Source organism: Delphinapterus leucas, chromosome 13, assembly GCF_059928025.1.
Source record: "Delphinapterus leucas isolate spDelLeu-1000000601 "Yukka" chromosome 13, BTC_Dleu_Yukka2, whole genome shotgun sequence".
NCBI lineage: Eukaryota > Metazoa > Chordata > Mammalia > Artiodactyla > Monodontidae > Delphinapterus > Delphinapterus leucas.
In genome coordinates, this window is record NC_143141.1 from 7,677,702 (window position 1) to 7,695,999 (window position 18,298).

Sequence of the window (18,298 nt, forward strand, 5' to 3'; positions counted from 1 at the left end):
GAGAATTCTCACCTGAAATAAAGACTGCTGAGACGTCCAGCAAGATGGAGATTGAGAATCAGAGCTGGATACTGTGTCAGCTCAGTATGACTGGAATTGGGAGATTAAGGAGCGGGCATGGAGCCAGAGAGTAGGAGTTAACTCCGAGGAGTTTTGTTATAAAGGGAGCAGAAAAATGGGATCGTTGTTCAAGTGTGCTGTGAGGTCAAGGGAGAGTGTTTGGAGATGGGAGATAAATCCTGCTGTTGCTATAGTGATAGATAGATGATACATAGAGAGGAATTATGAGCAGATGACCTTTAAATGCTTCAGCGGCTTCGCATGTTGGGATTCTAGTTTTAATGAGATGTGTTCCTTACCTTTTCTTATAATGATACTGTGGCAATCTTTTCAGTAGCATTTTTAAAACTTTCTATTTATTGGTGGTTGAATATAGAGACTGGAAATGAGAAGATCCGAATCCTGGACCCAGCTCCACCATTTGCCTTTGTTGTATCCTTGGGCAAGTTTCTAAGTTTCAGTTTCTTCACTTGTAAAATGAAGATTAATAATATTACCTGTGTGGTCACTTGACCAGGGTTTTTTGTTTGTGAAAATTCCATGAAAATGGAATTACCACACTGGTATATCATGCTATAAGCATAATGATCACCTTCCTGCTGTTATTAAGAATTATTGTTTAGGGATTTATCCCAAGAATTCAAAATTGATTCAACATATGAAAATCAAGTAATGTAATACACCATAACTAATAGAATAAATAATTTTTTTAAACCTATGATTATCTCAGTAGATATAAAAAATTTGACAAAAGCTAACACCCTTTTATGATAAAAACACTCAACAGGGCTTCCCTGGTGGCGCAGTGGTTGGGGGTCCGCCTGCCGATGCGGGGGACGTGGGTTCGTGCCCCAGTCCAGGAGGATCCCACATACCGCGGAGTGGCTGGGGCTGTGAGCCATGGCCACTGAGCCTGTGCGTCCGGAGCCTGTGCTCTGCGACGGGAGAGGCCACAAAGGTGAGGGGCCCGTGTACCGCAAAACAAAACAAAACAAAAACACTCAACAAACTAGGAACAGAGGTGAACTTCTTCAACCAGTAAAAATACATCTATGGAAAACCTACAGCTAACATCATATTTAGTGGTGAGAGACTGAAAACTTTCCCCTAAGATCAGGAACTAGACAAGAATGTCTGCTTTCACTGCTCCATTCAACATTGTACTAGAAGTACTATCTAGGGCAATTAGGAAAGAAAAAAGAAAAGAAAAGGCATCCAGATTGGAAAGGAATAAGTAAAACTATCTCTATTCACTGAAAACATCATCTTTTATATAGAAAGCCCTGAAGAACCACACACACACACACACACACATACATAAAGCTATTATAACTAATAAACAAGGAGCAGCATTGCAGGATACAAGATCAGTATACAAAAATAATTGGACAATCTGAAAGTGAAATTAAGAAAAAAAGTCCATTTGCAATAGCATCAAAAAAATAAAATTAGGAATAAATTTAACCAAGGAAGTGCAATACTTGTACACTGAAAACTAGAAGACAATGTTGAAAGAAATTCAAGGCCTAAATAAATATAAAGATATCCTGTGTTCATGGATTGTAAGAATAATATTAAGATGGCAGTACTCCTCCAAACTGACCTACAGATTCAGTGCAATCCCCATCAAAATTCCAACTGCATTTTTTGCAGAAGTGGACAAGCTGATCTTAAAATTCATATGGAAATATAACAGACCTCCAAAGCCTAAAAAATACCTTGAAAAGAACAAAGTTGAAGGACTCACACTTCATGATTTCAAAACTTACTACAACGCAACAGTAATCAAGGTGTTGTGGCACTGGGATTAGGATAGACATACAGATCAATGGAATAGAATTAAGAGTTCAAAATTAAACCCATCATTTTATGGTCAGTTGATCTTTCACAAGGATGCCAAGCCCATTCAATGGCAAGAGAGGACTCTTTTCAATAAATGGTGCTGGGACAACTGGATGACCACATGCAAAAGACTGAAGTCAGTTACCTCATCCCATATATAAAAATTAACTCACGATGGATTAAAGACCTGAATTTTAGAGCTAAAACTATAAAAATCTTAGAAGAAAACATAGGTCTGAATATTTGTGATCTCTGATTAGGCAATTATTTCTTAAATATTACATGAAAAGTACAAGCAACAAAAAGGAAAAATAGCTATGTTAGCCCTTATCGAGATCTAAGCGTTTTGTAATTCAAAGGACACTATCAAGAAAGTGAAAAAACAACCCACAGAATGGAAGAAAATATTTGCAAATTGTACGTCTATAAAGGATCTATTATCCAGAATTTATAAAGAACTCTTAGAATTCAACAATAAAAAAACAACTAAAAGAAAAATGAGGCTTCCCTGGTGGTGCAGTGGTTGAGAGTCCACCTGCCGATGCAGGGGACACGGGTTCGTGCCCCGGTCTGGGAAGATCCCACATGCCGCGCTGAGCCTGCGCGTCCAGAACCTGTTGCTCCGCAACGGGAGAGGCCACAACAGTGAGAGGCCCACGTACTGCAAAAAAAAAAAAATGGGCAAAGGATTTAAATAGACATTTCTCCAAAGAAGATTACAAATGGTTGGTCAATAAGCACATGAAAAGGTGCTTATCGTTAGTCATTAGGAGAATGCAGATCAAAACTCCAGTGAGACACCACTTCACACCACTAGGGTAACTAAAAATAAAACAAGTATTGGCGATGTATAGAAATTGGAACCTTTATACGTCGCTGGTGGGACTATAAAATGGTGCAGGGGCTGTGGAGAACTATTGGCAGTTCCTCAAAAAGTTAAACACAAAGTAACCAGCGACCCAGCAGTTCCACTCTGAGGTATATATCCAAGAAAATTAAAAACGTACGTTCACACAAAAACTTGTACATGGATGTTTATAGCAGCATTCTCCATAATAGCCAAGAAGTTGAAACAACCCAAATGTTAATCAACTGATGACTAGGTAAACAAATTGTGGTCCAATGAAGTATTTTTTGGCCATAAATAGGAATGAAGTACTAACTGACATAGGCTACAACATGGATGAACCTTGGAAACATTATGCTAAGTGAAAGAAGCCAGACACAAAAGGCCAAACACTGTATGATTGCATTTCTATGAAATGTCCAGAATAGGTAAATCCATAGAGACAGAAAGTAGACAGTAGTTGCCAAGGGACAGGAGGAGAGTGAAACTGGAAGGTACAAGGTTTCTTTTGAGGATGATGGAAGTGTTCTAGAATTAGAGGTAGATGAAGATTGTCCAACATGGTGAATAACTAAACACCCCCTGAACTGTGCATTTTAAAATGGGTAGAATGATGACGTTTATAGTATGTGAATTTTACCTCAATTTTTAGAAAGTTATTTTGTAGTTCCTAGTACAAATAACACAATGGCCGTTTTAGGCTCTGAGGTGTCAGAAAAATCCAACTGTAGAATATGCTTTATTGCAGGGGTCCCCAACCCCCGGGCCGCATGACAGGAGGTGAGCTGTGGGCGAGCGAGCGAAGCTCTGTCTGCCGCTCCCCATGGCTCCCCATCGCTCACATTACCGCCTGAACCATCCCCCACCATCCCCCCCACCCCACCCACCGTGCGTGGCAGAACCGTCTTCCATGAAACGGGTCCCTGGTACCAAAAAGGTTGGGGACCGCTGCTTTATTGGGAAGTGGCCAGGTTCTCCATGATAGGCATCTCCTTAGCACATACACAGTCATCCACACACATTGACACACACAAACCCAAGTGTCTTTCCTTTCCTGCTATTCTCTTCATTGTGAAGGTAGACTGTTTGGATCAAAAATAACAAAAAGAGCCTTCACATAGGAAATATAGTGAAGCTCTGTGATGCAGGCCTATTACCCTAACATATGTGGCCAATGTAGTCTTAAAGCCCCATTATCTTTTTCTTTCCCCAAAGCCTATCTAAATTTCAAGTTCTGGGAGTCATGAATCAACATGTTTGTCTGTGGCCATTTGAATTGAAAGTGACTGAGGGTCTTAACATCATCACAGCTGAACATCTGAAGGTCCACCTGTACCCTTCCATCAACGAGAGTCCAATGAGCATTTTTCTCAGAGCCTCTTTTTCTCATCACTAAATTTAAGATGATCCCTAAGGAGGGGCTATACTTTTTTAAATGTCATTTTTTTTTCCTGATTATGAAATGTGTTCATTTAAAGGTGCTACTGAATTTAGTATATATATATATATATATATATATATATTTTTTTTTTTTTGTGGTATGCAGGCCTCTCACTGTTGTGGCCTTAGTATATATTTTTTAAGTCATTTCATGGTCAACATATCCTAAAAACCAAAATTTTGACTTCAGAAAGGTATCCTTGTATTGAAATGTTTGAGGAGGAACCACTTAAATAGAGATGACTCTTCTGAGCTCCTTATTTCTATATTTATATGTAGGGGGAGGTGGCGGCAGAGGACACGCACATGTTTAACACACACAGAGATGCCCTCACAAAACACTCTTGATAGATGGATACGTAGATCCATAGACAGATGGGCATCCATATGGATCCCACGGATGTTCACGTAAAAGGCAAGATGGACGTGGGAGCTGGAGAGAGACAGGCTGCGGTCCTGCCTCAGCTGGTTATTGCTGAGAGTTGGGGGAATCGTGCTGGAGTATATATGTGTACGTGATACCTCTCCTGCTTTCTACATCTGCTCTTCACCCCGTCTCCTCCGCCTTCCATCCCCGTAACTGCCTGCCTCAGATACCCACTGCTTCGCCCCTTCCTTAGATCAACGGTCTCATCCCTTCAATCCCCGAACAAATACAGGCGAGCTCAGTGCCAGTACTGTGGTGAGCCACAGGGAACAACCATGGACCTTTGGGAGGAAGGAGATGAGGAGGCTAGAGGCCGGGGAAGGGGAAGCGCTCCCCGAGCATCCGAGCAGAGGGGGCGCCTGGCGGCTCTGACCCATGAAGCAGGTACCGGCGTCACTCTGCTTTTGGTGCTGCAGAGATCGCTCTCTGCCTCGGGCCCTCAGGCCTGGGACAAACCAGCTGAAACCTGTCTTTACTACACAGTCAGACCTGCAGGGACCAGGACGTAGGCACATGCAGGCTGCCCATTTGAACTGCCAGTGCCGGAACTAATTTTCCCAGGTTTGGGGTTTGGGTTTTGTAAAGTAACCCTGGGGCCTGCTTCGGGAGTGCTCGACCTCTCCTCTGGGCAGCCCGGGGAGCCTCTGAAGGTGGCTGACTTCTCCCTGGCAGAAACCGGCTCTCCGGGGCATTTTTGTGTCCGCAGAAAGGAAAAGAACAGAGTAGAAAGCCTGCCAGGTTCTGGAGGTGTTGAGCTAGCATCCTTAGGAGTTATAATGAGGCAGTTTAAGAGAACTGTCACTAGGAGCCTTGTACTTAAATCTGGGAGAGAAGCGTAGAAGGCCAGGCAGTGGGATGCTTAACCCAGCACTGCAAAGCAAGGGCACAGCCATCCAGGGCGGCGTCTTCCCTGGCAGACCACTCCCAGGACTCAGCGTTTGAGCCGTGGACCCAGCGTCGTCAGTCTGCAGACGCCCACGGTCCAGGGCTCGCTGCTCTGCACAGCCGGCCTCGGACTCACCGCAGCCACTGTCTGCTGTCAGCTGGTTTAAGGCCCACAGAGAGGAGTTGCAGGGGTTTGGACCTGGAGTCAAGACAAGGCTTTTGGAGGAATAGAGATTTCCTCAGTGCAGAAGGCATTGCAGATGCCTGGTGGCACTTTCCCCAGACATGCCCGGGAAGGAAGCAGGTACCTGAGAGGACCTATGTAGGACCTCAGCATGGAGGCAGGAGGCTCTCAATAGATGCTAGTTTAAAACCAAGCACCTAAGCCACAACTGACTCGAAAGCCTGAATTTTTTTTTTTTCCAGAAACGCATAGACCCCTTATCAGAGGCCCATTGCTTGGGACCAGAGATTATTTTAGGGCCAGGACTCCCCCCTTTACCATCACACCCCCAGCCTTACCAACAGTCTCTCTGGAAATACCTAGTTCTCTGCAAGTAGCTATGCCTATAAGGTTGTACTAGTGCAAAGTAGATTCCCCCTGAAGAGTCTCCCTGTTTCAGAGTGAGGAGCAACACGGGACCTGCGTCCCATCTGGAGGCGTTCATTGTGGAACCTGGGAGAGCCTCGTTCTGCTCTGCAGCTGTGTCGAGGGCTTGGTCAGTAGCAGAAGGCATCTGCTGAGGGCGGTGGGAGCAGTTTCATCAGCCAGTCCCCCTGGGTGGGAGCCGGGCTGCGCCTTCCCACGGAGGTGGGCACAGAGACAGGGTGGCTCAGAGGTGGGTGGAGGAGTCGCTCCTTCACTTCCTGGCTGTGTGACCTTGGGCAAGCTCTTTAACCTCTCAAGTCCTCAGTTTCCTCATCTGTAAATTGGACAGTAGTGTTTACCTCGCGGTTGTTCTGAGAATCCCGTGTAGAGGGAGCACCGCGCGAGCGTCTAGTACTCTGTGCCTTTGAAAACGTATTAGGTGTCTGTGCTCTGATCAGTGGTAGCCCAAGGAACTGAATCAGCTAGTCTCACACTTGAATTGTGATTTTTTTTTTGAATTGTGACTTTTTTTTCTTTGAATTGTGATTTTTTTTGTTTTGAATTGTGATTTTAAATGTGACATTTCCAGTTAAAGGTGACTTGGTGATTACACTGATCATCCCCCTTATTGTTTAATCTTCACACATCAACTCAGATACTTTCCCTCTTCCTCGACGCCCAACATGTCCTCCGTCTTGAAGTCTTATCCTCAGTAAGGAAAGAGCAAGTGTCCTTTAAGCAAGGCTGCTCTGCTCAGTTTTAGGCTCTTGCGCTTTTTGAAATTATTTGGTCATTGATTCTAAACGTCTCTCAGCTCCTCTAGCCCCTGTGATCTAAAATACATAATGTTGCCCTAAACTACATGCCATTTTGTGCTGTTCACTAACTGATGTGTGTTCATCATGTCTCCACTTCTAACCGCGATTCTCCTGAGGGGAAGGACTGCGGTTTGGATTTCTTCTGTATGGTCAGAAGCCAAGGAAAGACTGTATGAAGCCCCTGCGTGCATTTGAATAAATCAGGCAGGCTGATATGCAATTTTTATTTGATTCACTCGCATGCAGACCGACCAGGTCCACGCCTCCCTGCAGGAGCGAAAGGAGAATCCAGGAGAGAGAAGGGGGCTCTCTGTGTCCTGGTGGTGCCCGGGCAGGGCAGGGATCCAGGAGTTGGGGTGGGAGTGCCCCATCTAGTCATCCTTTCGGGCCTGGGGCACCGCGTGCTCTTCAAACTGCCTTCGAAGAAACCTGTTCTGAGATCAGAAGTGGGCCCAGCAGACTGTGTCCTCTAAAAGCAATTCCTCACTCTGATGCCGAAACGTCTGATGTTTCCTAGAGCCTGCCACTTCCTCCTTCCTAGCCAATTGTAATTGTATTTCTCATCACTTTAGAAGGACACCTTCTTTTCCACTGTCTCCCCATCCAGACTGTCTGGCACACTGTTGCCAAGTTGCTCTGCCTAAAGCAGCACCTGGCACGTGTGACCCTCCATGTTCAAACCCTCACTGCCCACCCACTGCCAGCCCCTACCCTCCGCGTCTCGATGTGGCATTCAAAGCCCCGTGCAGACCAAACCCATTACCCTCCTTAGCTCTCACCTCATCCCCTCACCCCGGCTCAAACTGTCCCTCCAGCCTGTTCCTGGGGTCACCCAAATCTCACCTTGTGTTATAAATTCTGGATAATAGATCCATGCAGCCCTGACCATGCCAGCTTAGGGTGAGCACTGCATCACTGCCTGGCCCTGAACTTGGAGTTTGACAGCCATGCCTGAGAGACCATTCTGCTCCTGCATGGCATGTGTTTGTGGATTCCTGTCTCCGCAGCTGCCCTGTAAGCTCCCTTACAGCAGAGTCCATGATTCCTGTTCTCTGTGCCCCTTGACACGCTCAGCCCATTCCCCCCGCAGCCCCCGAGGCCACCTGTCCCTTGACTTCCAGAGATGGTGTTCGTGATGTTCCTGGTAGTCTGGTTCCTACCTGAGGCAGGGCTGCTGTGGATGCCTCAGAGCTGAGCCTCTCCAGTTTGGTCTGGAGTCTGCCGTGGAGCCCCAGACAGAGAGCTGCTGGCTGTGCAGACAGGAATAATAAAAGATGTTTCAGCGGTTTTTTTTCGTGGTTGTACCAACAGCCCTCCGTCTGAGAGCCTGGAGCCCACTGCTGGAACAGGGAGAGAGCACACTTCCTCGGGCCAGTTCCTCTCCATTGTTATTAGGAAGTTGGCTTGTTTGAAGCATAGCTTCACAGGTGCAGGATTCATCCTCGACAGGTGATTATTATGTTTTGATTTGTATCATCACTTATAAAACAGAATGGAGAGATTTCAGACCATAAAGCATATCCTGCTGCACATGAGATATGAGTGTTAAAAATTCGTCAGTGTTGCTAAATATTTACCCGATACTAGGTTTCTACCTTCTGCCAACCTGAAGCATTTTCTTGGCAAACGTACTTCGTGGAACTCTGGAAGTCTCTCTGCCTTACTCATACATAAATACAACCATCTGTCCGTACGAGGTAAACAGACTGACCTCTGTTCTCCTTTATTTAACTTTTGTTTTAATTTCTTGAAATTTGTCCAAAATAATCCTGACTCTGCTGTTGATTCTTTGTTAGGAGCCAAAAAGACACAATTATAAGGAACTCCAGAAACATCTAGTGCATTCCTTTTTTGCCCAGTGTTATTTGAAACCCCTCTGAGAATTGTAATTTGCAAGTTCCCCACACTTTCCTTCCTCCTGAGAGATCATTATTCAGTTTCGTGTGTCTCCTACCGTTACATTATTTTATTGTTCTACTAGAGACGCTTGGAATTTGTTAGGCATCACATTTATTTCAAAGTCCATATTTGCACAGAACCAAGCTAGTGTTCTACCACAACTGTAAGTAAGGCGCGATCAGTCGGTGTCTATTTAGTTCCTATTTTGTGTTTAGTTGCTAGGTTCATTTTTAAAAGAAGTATTCCCGCTTGGGGTATTTTTAATGCATTCAAAGGGATCACTCATTGTTCCTCACAAAGTTATTTTGAGAAGCCAAATACTCATTCTAGTGATGTCACCTCTGAAGCATTCCTAGGGCTGTACTTTCTTTCTGAGGATGAAGTGGATGAGCTCTGAGGGACCAACATCCTGAGTTGAGTTTTGACTCACAACGGCTCTCCTTAGCTTACTCATTCGCTTTATTGAGGCTTGACTCTGAATGACTTCTGACTCTCTGTGAATTCAGATCCACTGTTAACACCGAAACTCCCCACCCTTCATATGAACTCCGGGAATTCAAAGGCCTGTGATGTAGAGCAGTTAGTTCCCAAAGAGGAATTTCAGAAAGATCTTCAGCTTTCACCGTTGGAAAGAAAGACTCATCTACCCAACAGTGACAACACAGGATGTCTCTTCTGGCAGAGGTCATAGCAGCGGACTCAGGACCGCATCGCACCTCGTTTGCTTAAGTAACCGTTCTCTGAGTACCTGCCGTGAGCATTGCACTAAGATAGACCTCGGGGAACAAAAGAGGGGTCTCTGCCTTCAGAAGGCTTAACAGTGGTCTCAGTTGGTGTTGATTGAGTGTTATAAACGGTCCGTGCTCTAGACAGCCAAAGAAAGGAAAGGTTAAGCAAAGGAGGCCGTGAGCAGACATTCCTGAACCATTTGGGTCATGAACTAAGATGTGATGGGAGGGTAGCATGTGGTCAGGGATGTGATAGCAGAGGTCAGACACCTGAGCAGACTGCAAGGGGGATGCACGAGCCTCCTTCCTGTGGGCAGCAGTGGGAACCCAGCTTGCCTGAACCCCAGGCTCCTGGGCGGGGCATCGGGACATGCCCAGTCAGACAGGCCAGAGGCACCGGGCATTTAAAAAATTTATGCTTCCCCCAGTATTTCTGGGCCCCCATAGACAGAATAGCTCTGTGTAAAAAAGTAGAAATAGCACTGGACTCAGAATGAGGAGGTATTGAGTCTAGTCCCAGAGCCACGGGGAACCATGGAATCTGGGGGCGAAGGCCACCGTAGCAAGCGATGTTCCTGTTTTTCCGATGAGAGGACTCGGCCCAGAGAAGTTATCTGCCCAAGGCCGCACAGTCGTTCTGGGACTTGGCTAGAATGTGAAACTGGGGCTTCTGCGTCCTTCAGTATTCCTTCAGTTTGTCAAATCGTGACGAGAACATTTAGCTGGGGTTGGGTGCTGTCAGGGCCATGCTGACGAGGGTCTGGACCCTTCATCAAAAACTTGCTACTCCTTCCTTAAGTCCAAAGCGTCTTTATCATCCCAGTACTGCTCTGCCACATCTGCAGGCACAGTTGGGCAATCTCTAGCTCTCCTTTTTTGACAACTGTATCAAGGCATAATTTACGTATCACAAAACTCCCTCATTTCAACTGTGTAATTCAGTGATATGGAGGAAATTTAGAGATATGTGCACCCATCACCATAAAATAGTTTTAGAAGATTTCATCAACCCGGTAGGATCGTTTATACCCATTGTGTAGAAGACATTCACACACACACACACACACACACTCTCACTGACATAACACTCCCCCACATACACGCTCACTCACACATCTGATGGTTCAACTGGAATATTAATATCCTGCCCTATTTAGGCTTTTATTACAACACGGATTTTTAGCAATCTGGTTTCAACATTTAGAAAAGTTTGCTGCTCTACAATAAAACTTGCCTGCCGCGTACTTTGGTGAGTATATTGAATACTTTTCAAGAATAAAATTATGTAGCTCAACTTTTCTTCTCAAGAGTTGCTTTTCCTTCCAAGTTTTCTTGTTCATATTTATTTTAGGAATTCTGTCCGTAGAGATGTGATATGGAAAATATATTTGTGGGACAGCCTAACAGGTGGGACAGAGAGCTGATTTCCCAAATACCCAAAGCACTCTTTAAACAGCAATAAAAATATGTACATTCTGATATCAAAGGGGGCCAGGATATAAATAGGTGTTCTGAGAATAGGAAAAGAATATGTCTAATAAATATGCTCTATAATGATTAGAGATGCAGTTCAAGCAACAGTTCAAGCATTTTTCCTATAAAATTGGCAATGAGGTAAAATGATTTTTTAATTGAGATATAATGAACAAATAAAATTATAATACATTTAAAGTGTACAACATGATATTTGATATACGTATACATTGTGAAAGGATTCTCACCATTGAGATAATTAGGTAATTAACACATCCATTGCCTCACATACTTATCTTTTTTTTTTTTTGGCGATAACACTTAAGTTCTACTCAGCAAATTTCAATTATTGAATACTTTATACAGTATAATTATTACAGTATACTTACATACAATAAAGTCTGAGGATCTAATGTACAGCTGGTAATAATGCACTTATAGTTGTATAATTATTACAACTATAAGTGCATTATTACCAGCTGTACATTAGATCCTCAGACTTTATTGATGTTATGACTGAAAGTTTGTACCCTTTTACCAACCTCTCCCTATTTACCCCACCACCCAGTCCCAGGCAACCACTGTTTTACTTTGTTTCTCCACATAAAGTGATGCCACTCAGTATCTGTCTTTACCTTCTGACCAATTTCACTTAGCAGAATGTCCTCAGGGTCCATCCATGTTGTTGAAAATGGCAGGATTTTCTTCTTTTTAAAAACTATTCATGGGCTTCCCTGGTGGCTCAGTGGTTGAGAATCTGCCTGCCAATGCAGGGGGCACGGGTTCGGGCCCTGGTTTGGGAAGATCCCACATGCCACGGAGCAGCTGGGCCCATGAGCCACAACTGCTGAGCCTGCGCGTCTGGAGCTTGTGCTCCGCAACAAGAGAGGCCACGACGGTGAGAGGCCCACACACCGCGATGAAGAGTGGCACCTGCTCGCCGCAACTAAAGAAAGCCCTTGCACAGAAACGAAGACCCAACACAGCCCAAAATTAATTAATTAATTAAAAAAATATTCATACATATCACATTTTGTTTTTCCATTTCTCTGTCAGTGGACACTCAGGTTCCTTGCATACCTTGGCTATTATGAAGAATGCTGCAGTGACCTTGGGAGTGCGGATATTTCTTTGAGATAATGATTAGTCTCCTTTGGATATATACCCAGAAGTGGGATTGCTGGCTCATATGGTAGTTCTGTAATAGGGGCTGGGTGGCGCGCGGCTGTTAGAGCAAGACCCTGTGCGCAGCGGTAGGACGTCCCGCTCCACCCGTGGTCGGCCTGATGGTGGTCCTCGCGCCAGAGAGTGCAGTGAGAGCGGATGGTGGCCTTCTTCGCGGGGCCCTCCAGGCCTTGGGGCTGGTGGGTGAGCTGGGGCGGTGGCCCAGGGACAGGCTGAGGGCTGTGTCCCCCAGAGCTCCAGAGTCCTCTTCACTGCCACCCACTGGCCAGGCCCAGGCCTTGAGGCAGCAGCGAACCCCTCCCCCATCCCCGCCTCCGCGACTTCATGGCGGCGGCCGTCTCCATGGGTTGCAGTCCTCCCTGGAGGCCTCGGCAATGGGGAGTATATGGACACAGCCATGAAGGTAACAGCTTCAACCAGCTTCAGTCTGTCCGTTCAAGTTTCAAAACTTGGTCCAGCTTAGATCAGTTGTCCACCCCAGGAGGTGGCCAGAGGTCAGGGTTAAATTGCAAGGGCATTGCACATCGTGACTGCAGGTCCACCTCTGTCGTGGGGCTGTTCTCAAAGCAGGGCACTTGTGGTGAGCTGGGCATTCACCTGATTGGTATTTGCTACACCATGTGCTCCTGTTGATGCTCTGCAAATGATTCTCTCCAGCTTAAATGAAAAGCCTGAGGGCCGACTGGGTGCGGCGTGCCTGGCTCCCTCAGTGATGAAGGCTGGATGGGATCTGGGGACCTGGCCCCGAGGGCGCCACCAGCTGAGATCTGCCTCCTCAGCGGAGCCTGGGCATTGGCGGGAGGACCCAGACTGGGCGCTGGATGAACACTCCCGGGCAGGGTAAGCGACCTGCACAGGCTCCTCTTAGGCAGGACCTGGACCTCGGAGGGCCGAAGTTGAGCCTTGGGCCCTTGCCCTTTCTTGTCAGAATAGAGAAAGACATTTGTTTTGGTAGAGATTTAGGGGAACATCATGACCTGACCGAGACCCGACCTCAAGAACAAAGGATCAGACACCAAGAAGTTAGCAACAACTAACCACGCCCCTCCCTCACCTTTCCTACAAAAGGGCTTTGCTGAAAACTTTCAGGGAGTTCAGGGTTTTTAAGGCATGAGCCACCCGTCTCCTTTCATGGCCCTGCAGTAAACCTTTCTGTGCTGCCAACTCCGACATTTTGGTATTGCTGGGACTCACTGTGCGTCAGGCACACGGACTTGCGTTCGATAACAGTTGTATTTTTAATTTCTTGAGGAACTTCCACACTGTTCTCCATAGTAGCTATACCAGTTTACATTCCCACCAAAAGTGAACAAGGGTTCCTTTATTCCCCACATCCTCGCCAGCATTTGTCTTTTCTTATCTTTTTGATGATAGATATCCGAATAAAAATGCGGTGTACATGGTTTTGATTTGCATTTCCCTTATGACTAGTGACATTGAGTACCTTTTCATGTACCTGTTGGCCATTTGTGTGTCTTCTTTGGAAAAATGTCTTTTCAGGTCCTTTGCTCACTTTTTATTCGGGTTATTTGGCTTTTCGCTATTGAGTTGTATAAGTTCCTTGTCTGTTTTGGATATTAACCCTTTATCAGATATCGGTTTGCAAATCTCCTATTCCATAGGTTGCCTTTTCATTTTGTTGATGTTCCCTTTGCTGTGCAGAAGCTTTTAAGTCTGATATCCCACTTGCTTACTTTCCTTGATTTGCCTTTGCTTTTGGTGTCAAACCCAAAAAATCATTGCCAACACCAATGTCAAGGAGCTTATGCCCTGTATTTTCTTCTAGGAGTTTTATAGTATCTGATCTTACCTTCAAATCTTTAATCCATTTTGACTTGATATTTTATATGATGAAGATAGGGGACAGTTTCATTTGTTTGCAAGTGGATATTCAGTTTTCCCAGCACCATTTCTTAAAGATACTATTCTTTTCTCATGGTATATTCTTGGCTCCTTTCTCAAAAATTAATTGGCAATATAAGCCTCAGGGTTTAATACTGAGCTCTAATTCTATTCCAATGATCTCTCTCTGTTTTTAAGGACAATACCATACTGTTTTAATTACCACAGCTTTGGAATATAGTTTGAAATCAGGAAGTGTGGTACCTCTGCCTTTGATCATCTTTCTTACAATTGCTTTGGCTATTCAGGGTCATTTTTGATTCCATACAAATCTTGCAATTGCTTTATTCTATCTCTGTAAAAAATGCCATTGGAATTTTGATAGGGATTGCATCGATAGCGTAATATGGATATATATATATATATATATATATTTTTTTTTTTTTTTTGGTATGCAGGCCTCTCACTGCTGTGGCCTCTCCCGTTGCGGAGCACAGGCTCCGGACGCGCAGGCTCAGCGGCCATGGCTCACAGGCCCAGCCGCTCTGCAGCATGTGGGACCTTCCTGGACCGGGGCACGAACCCGCATCCCCTGCATCGGCAGGCGGACTCTCAACCACTGCGCCACCAGGGAAGCCCTGTATACAGATCTTTTACTTCCTTGGTTAAATTTATTCCTAAGTAATATATTCTTTTTGATGCCATTGTAAATAGAATTATTTTCTTAATTTCTGTTTCTAATAGTTTGTCATTAGTGTATGGAAATGCTACTGATTTGTATATACTGATTTTGTATTCAATTTTACTGAATTCATTGATTAGTTCTAACATATTTCTGATGGAGTCTTGAGTGTTTTCTATATATGATACCATGTCATCTGCAAACAGAGATAATTTTACTTTTTCCTTTGCAATTTAGCTGCTTTTTTCCCCTTTTTCTAGCCTAACTGCTCTGGGTAGGACTTATAGTAATGTGTTGAACAAAAGTGGCTGGAGTAGTCACCATTTTCTTGTTCATGATCTTAGAGAAAAGCCTTCAGTCTTTCACCATTGAACATGATGTTAGGTGTGGGCTTCTCATATCTGGCCTTTATTATGTTGAGGTAAAATCTTCTATACCCAATTTATTGAGAGTTTTTATCATAAATGGATGTTGAATTTTGTTCAGTGCTTTTCTCTGCATCTATTAAGATGATCATATAGTTTTTATCCTTCATTTTGTTAACATCATATAGCACATTTATTAATTCGTGTTTGTTGAACCATCCTAGCATCTCTGGAATAAATCCCACTTGATTATGGTGTATGATCCTTTTAATGTGCTGTTGAATTCAGTTTGCTAGTATTTTTTTAAAACTTTTGCATCTGTGTTAATCAGGGATATCAGCCTGTAGTTTTCTTGTGATGTCTGTGTCTGGTTTTGTTATCAGGGTAATGCTGGCCTCGTAAAATGAGTCTGGAAGTGTGTCTTCTTCAGGTTTTTGGAAAAGTTTGAGAAGGACTGATACTAATTTTTCTTTAAATATCTGGTAGAATTCACCAGTGAAGCCATATCCTCTTGATGAATTGATTCCTTCATCATTATGTAATGAGCTTCTTTGTCTCTTGTTAACATTTTTGGTTAACATCTATTTTGTCTGACCTAAGTGTATTTAACCCTGCTTTCTTTTAGTTTTTGTTTGTGTGGAATATCTTTTTCCATCTCTTTACTTTTAGCCTGTGTGTCCTTAAAGCTGAAGTGAGTGTCTTGTAGGTAGCGTACAGTTGGGTTTGTTTTTTTATCCATTCAGTCCATCTCTGTCTTTTGATTTGAGAATTTAATCCATTTACATTTAAAATAATTATTGATAGGTATGGGCTTACTGTTGCAATTTGCTCCACTCTTTTCTGGCTGTTTTTTAGTTCCTTTTTTCCTTCCTTCCTCTCTTGATCTCTTCCTTTGTGATTTGAAGAGTTTCTGTAATGATATGCTTTGATTCCTTTATTGTTTTTGCTTCTACTGTAGGTTTTTGCTTTGTGGTTACCATGAGGCTTATACAGAACATCTTATAGGTATAACAGTCTATTTTAAGCTGATAACAACTTAACTTAGAATGCATACAAAAGCTCTACATTTTTACACTCCCTCTCCCACATTTAATGTTTTTGATGTCACAATCTTTTTATAAATCTTTTTATATTGTATATCCATTACCTAATTATAGTTATTTTAAATAATTTTGTTTTTCAACCTTTGTACTAGAGTTATGAGTAATTTATCACCATTTTAATACCCACCATCATTATAATATTAGAGAATCACAAATTTAACTATATATTTACCCTTACCAGTGACTTTTATACTTTCATATGTTTTTTGTTACTATTTTAATTTGCATTCTTTTACTTCCGCTCATAGAAGTCCCTTTAACATTTGTTGTAAGGCTGATCTAGTGGTAATAAACTCCTTCAGCTTTTTTTTTTTTTTTTTTGCGTTACACGGGCCTCTCACTGTTGTGGCCTCTCCCGTTGCGGAGCACAGGCTCCGGACGCGCAGGCTCAGCAGCCATGGCTCACGGGCACAGCCGCTCCGTGGCATGTGGGAACTTCCTGGACCGGGGCATGAACCCGTGTCCCCTGCATCGGCAGGCGGACTCTCGACCACTGCGCCACCAGGGAAGCCCACTCCTTTAGCTTTTGTTTGACTGGAAAACTTTTTATATTTCCTTCTGTTCTGAAGGACAGCCTGGCTGGGTAGACTATTCTTGGGTATCATCCTACTCCATTCTAGAATGCAAGGTTTCTGCTGAAAAAATCTGCTCATAGTCCTATAAGGGTTCCCTTGTGCATAACAAGTTGCTTTTCTCTTGCTGCTTTTCATTTGACAATTTAATTATAATGCATCTCAGTATGAGTCTCTTTAGATTCATCTTACTTGGTACTTTCTGGGATTCCTGGACCTGGATGTCTGTTTCTTTCCCCAGGTTTGGGAATTTTTCAGCCATTATTTCTCTGCATAAGCTTTCTGCCTCTTTCTTTCTTTCTTCTCCTCTTGGGACCCCCACAATGCACATATTGTTCTATTTGGTGGTGTCCCATAACTTCCTTAAACTATTTTCACTTTTTTTCCAATCTTTTTTTTTTTTTCCCTCCCTTATTGAATGAATTCCACTGCCTTTTTTTTTTTTTTTTTTATTTTGAGATACGTGGGCCTCTCACTGTTGTGGCCTCTCTTGTTGCGGAGCACAGGCTCCGGACGCACAGGCTCAGTGGCCATGGCTCACGGGCCCAGCCGCTCCGCGGCATGTGGGAACTTCCCGGACCGGGGCACGAACCTGTGTCCCCTGCATTGGCAGGCGGACTCTCAACCACTGTGCCACCAGGGAAGCCCCCACTGCCCTTTCTTCTAGTTCGCTGATGCTTTCTTCCATTTGATGTAGTCTGTTTTTGAATTCCTCTATTGAACTTTTCAGTTCAGTTATTACATTCTTCAGGTCTCTGATTTCTCTTTCATACTTTTTAATATTTTCTGTCTCTCTATTGAAATATTCACTTTGTTCATGCACTGATCTCCTAACCTTGGTGAACATCCTTATGACTGTTATTTTGAAGTGTGTGTTGTGTAAATCCTCTTTCATTGACATTGGTTTCTGGAGATTTATCAATAGCTTGTTCTTTTGTTTGGAACGTATTCCCACGTTTCTTTGTTTTCTGATGCATCCTTTGTTGATTTCTGCACACTAGATAGAAGAGCCACTTTTCTCAGTCTTGAGAGACTGGTCTTGTGTAGATGAACCTCATCAATCAGCCTGGGTGAAGCTCCTGGTTATCTTTCAAATCTTTGTGATTGTCCAAGCTGCTGTCTTTGTTTTTAGTGGTTCCCAGTAGTTGGGAGTGTGCCAACACCTGTCACTGTCCCAAATGGGAGATTTATAGTACCTAGATGCAAGCTGATCAGAAACTGGACTCTCTGGAAGCAACTGGGAAAGTATGCAGTTGAACCCCTTCCAGGGAGAAACGTGAAACTGGGTGTTTTTACCTGCTCTCTCTGCACTGAGCCAGGTGTGTAGCCATGGGAGTATTCCTGTGCTTCTTAACAACTGCTTCTGTAGTCCTGTGGGACTCATGAATACAAGCCCCTCTGGTTATCAGAGCTGGGTGATTTGGGGGCCTATCCCTCAGGTGGCATCCTTAAAAGTTGGAGTGCTAGATGTGTGGTCTGTGGTCCAAATGGTTCACTCTCAGGGAGAAGCTGGGAGTTGGGGAGCTCCTTCCCAAGTCTGT

The 18,298-nt window shown here is 44.0% G+C and overlaps 1 protein-coding gene across 9 annotated transcripts in view; it reads left to right on the plus strand.

Annotated features, from left to right (window-relative positions):
• Window positions 1–18,298, plus strand: part of AFF3 (ALF transcription elongation factor 3) — a 605,847-nt gene that overhangs the window by 372,678 nt on the left and 214,871 nt on the right. The gene's annotated exons all lie outside the window — the stretch shown is intronic.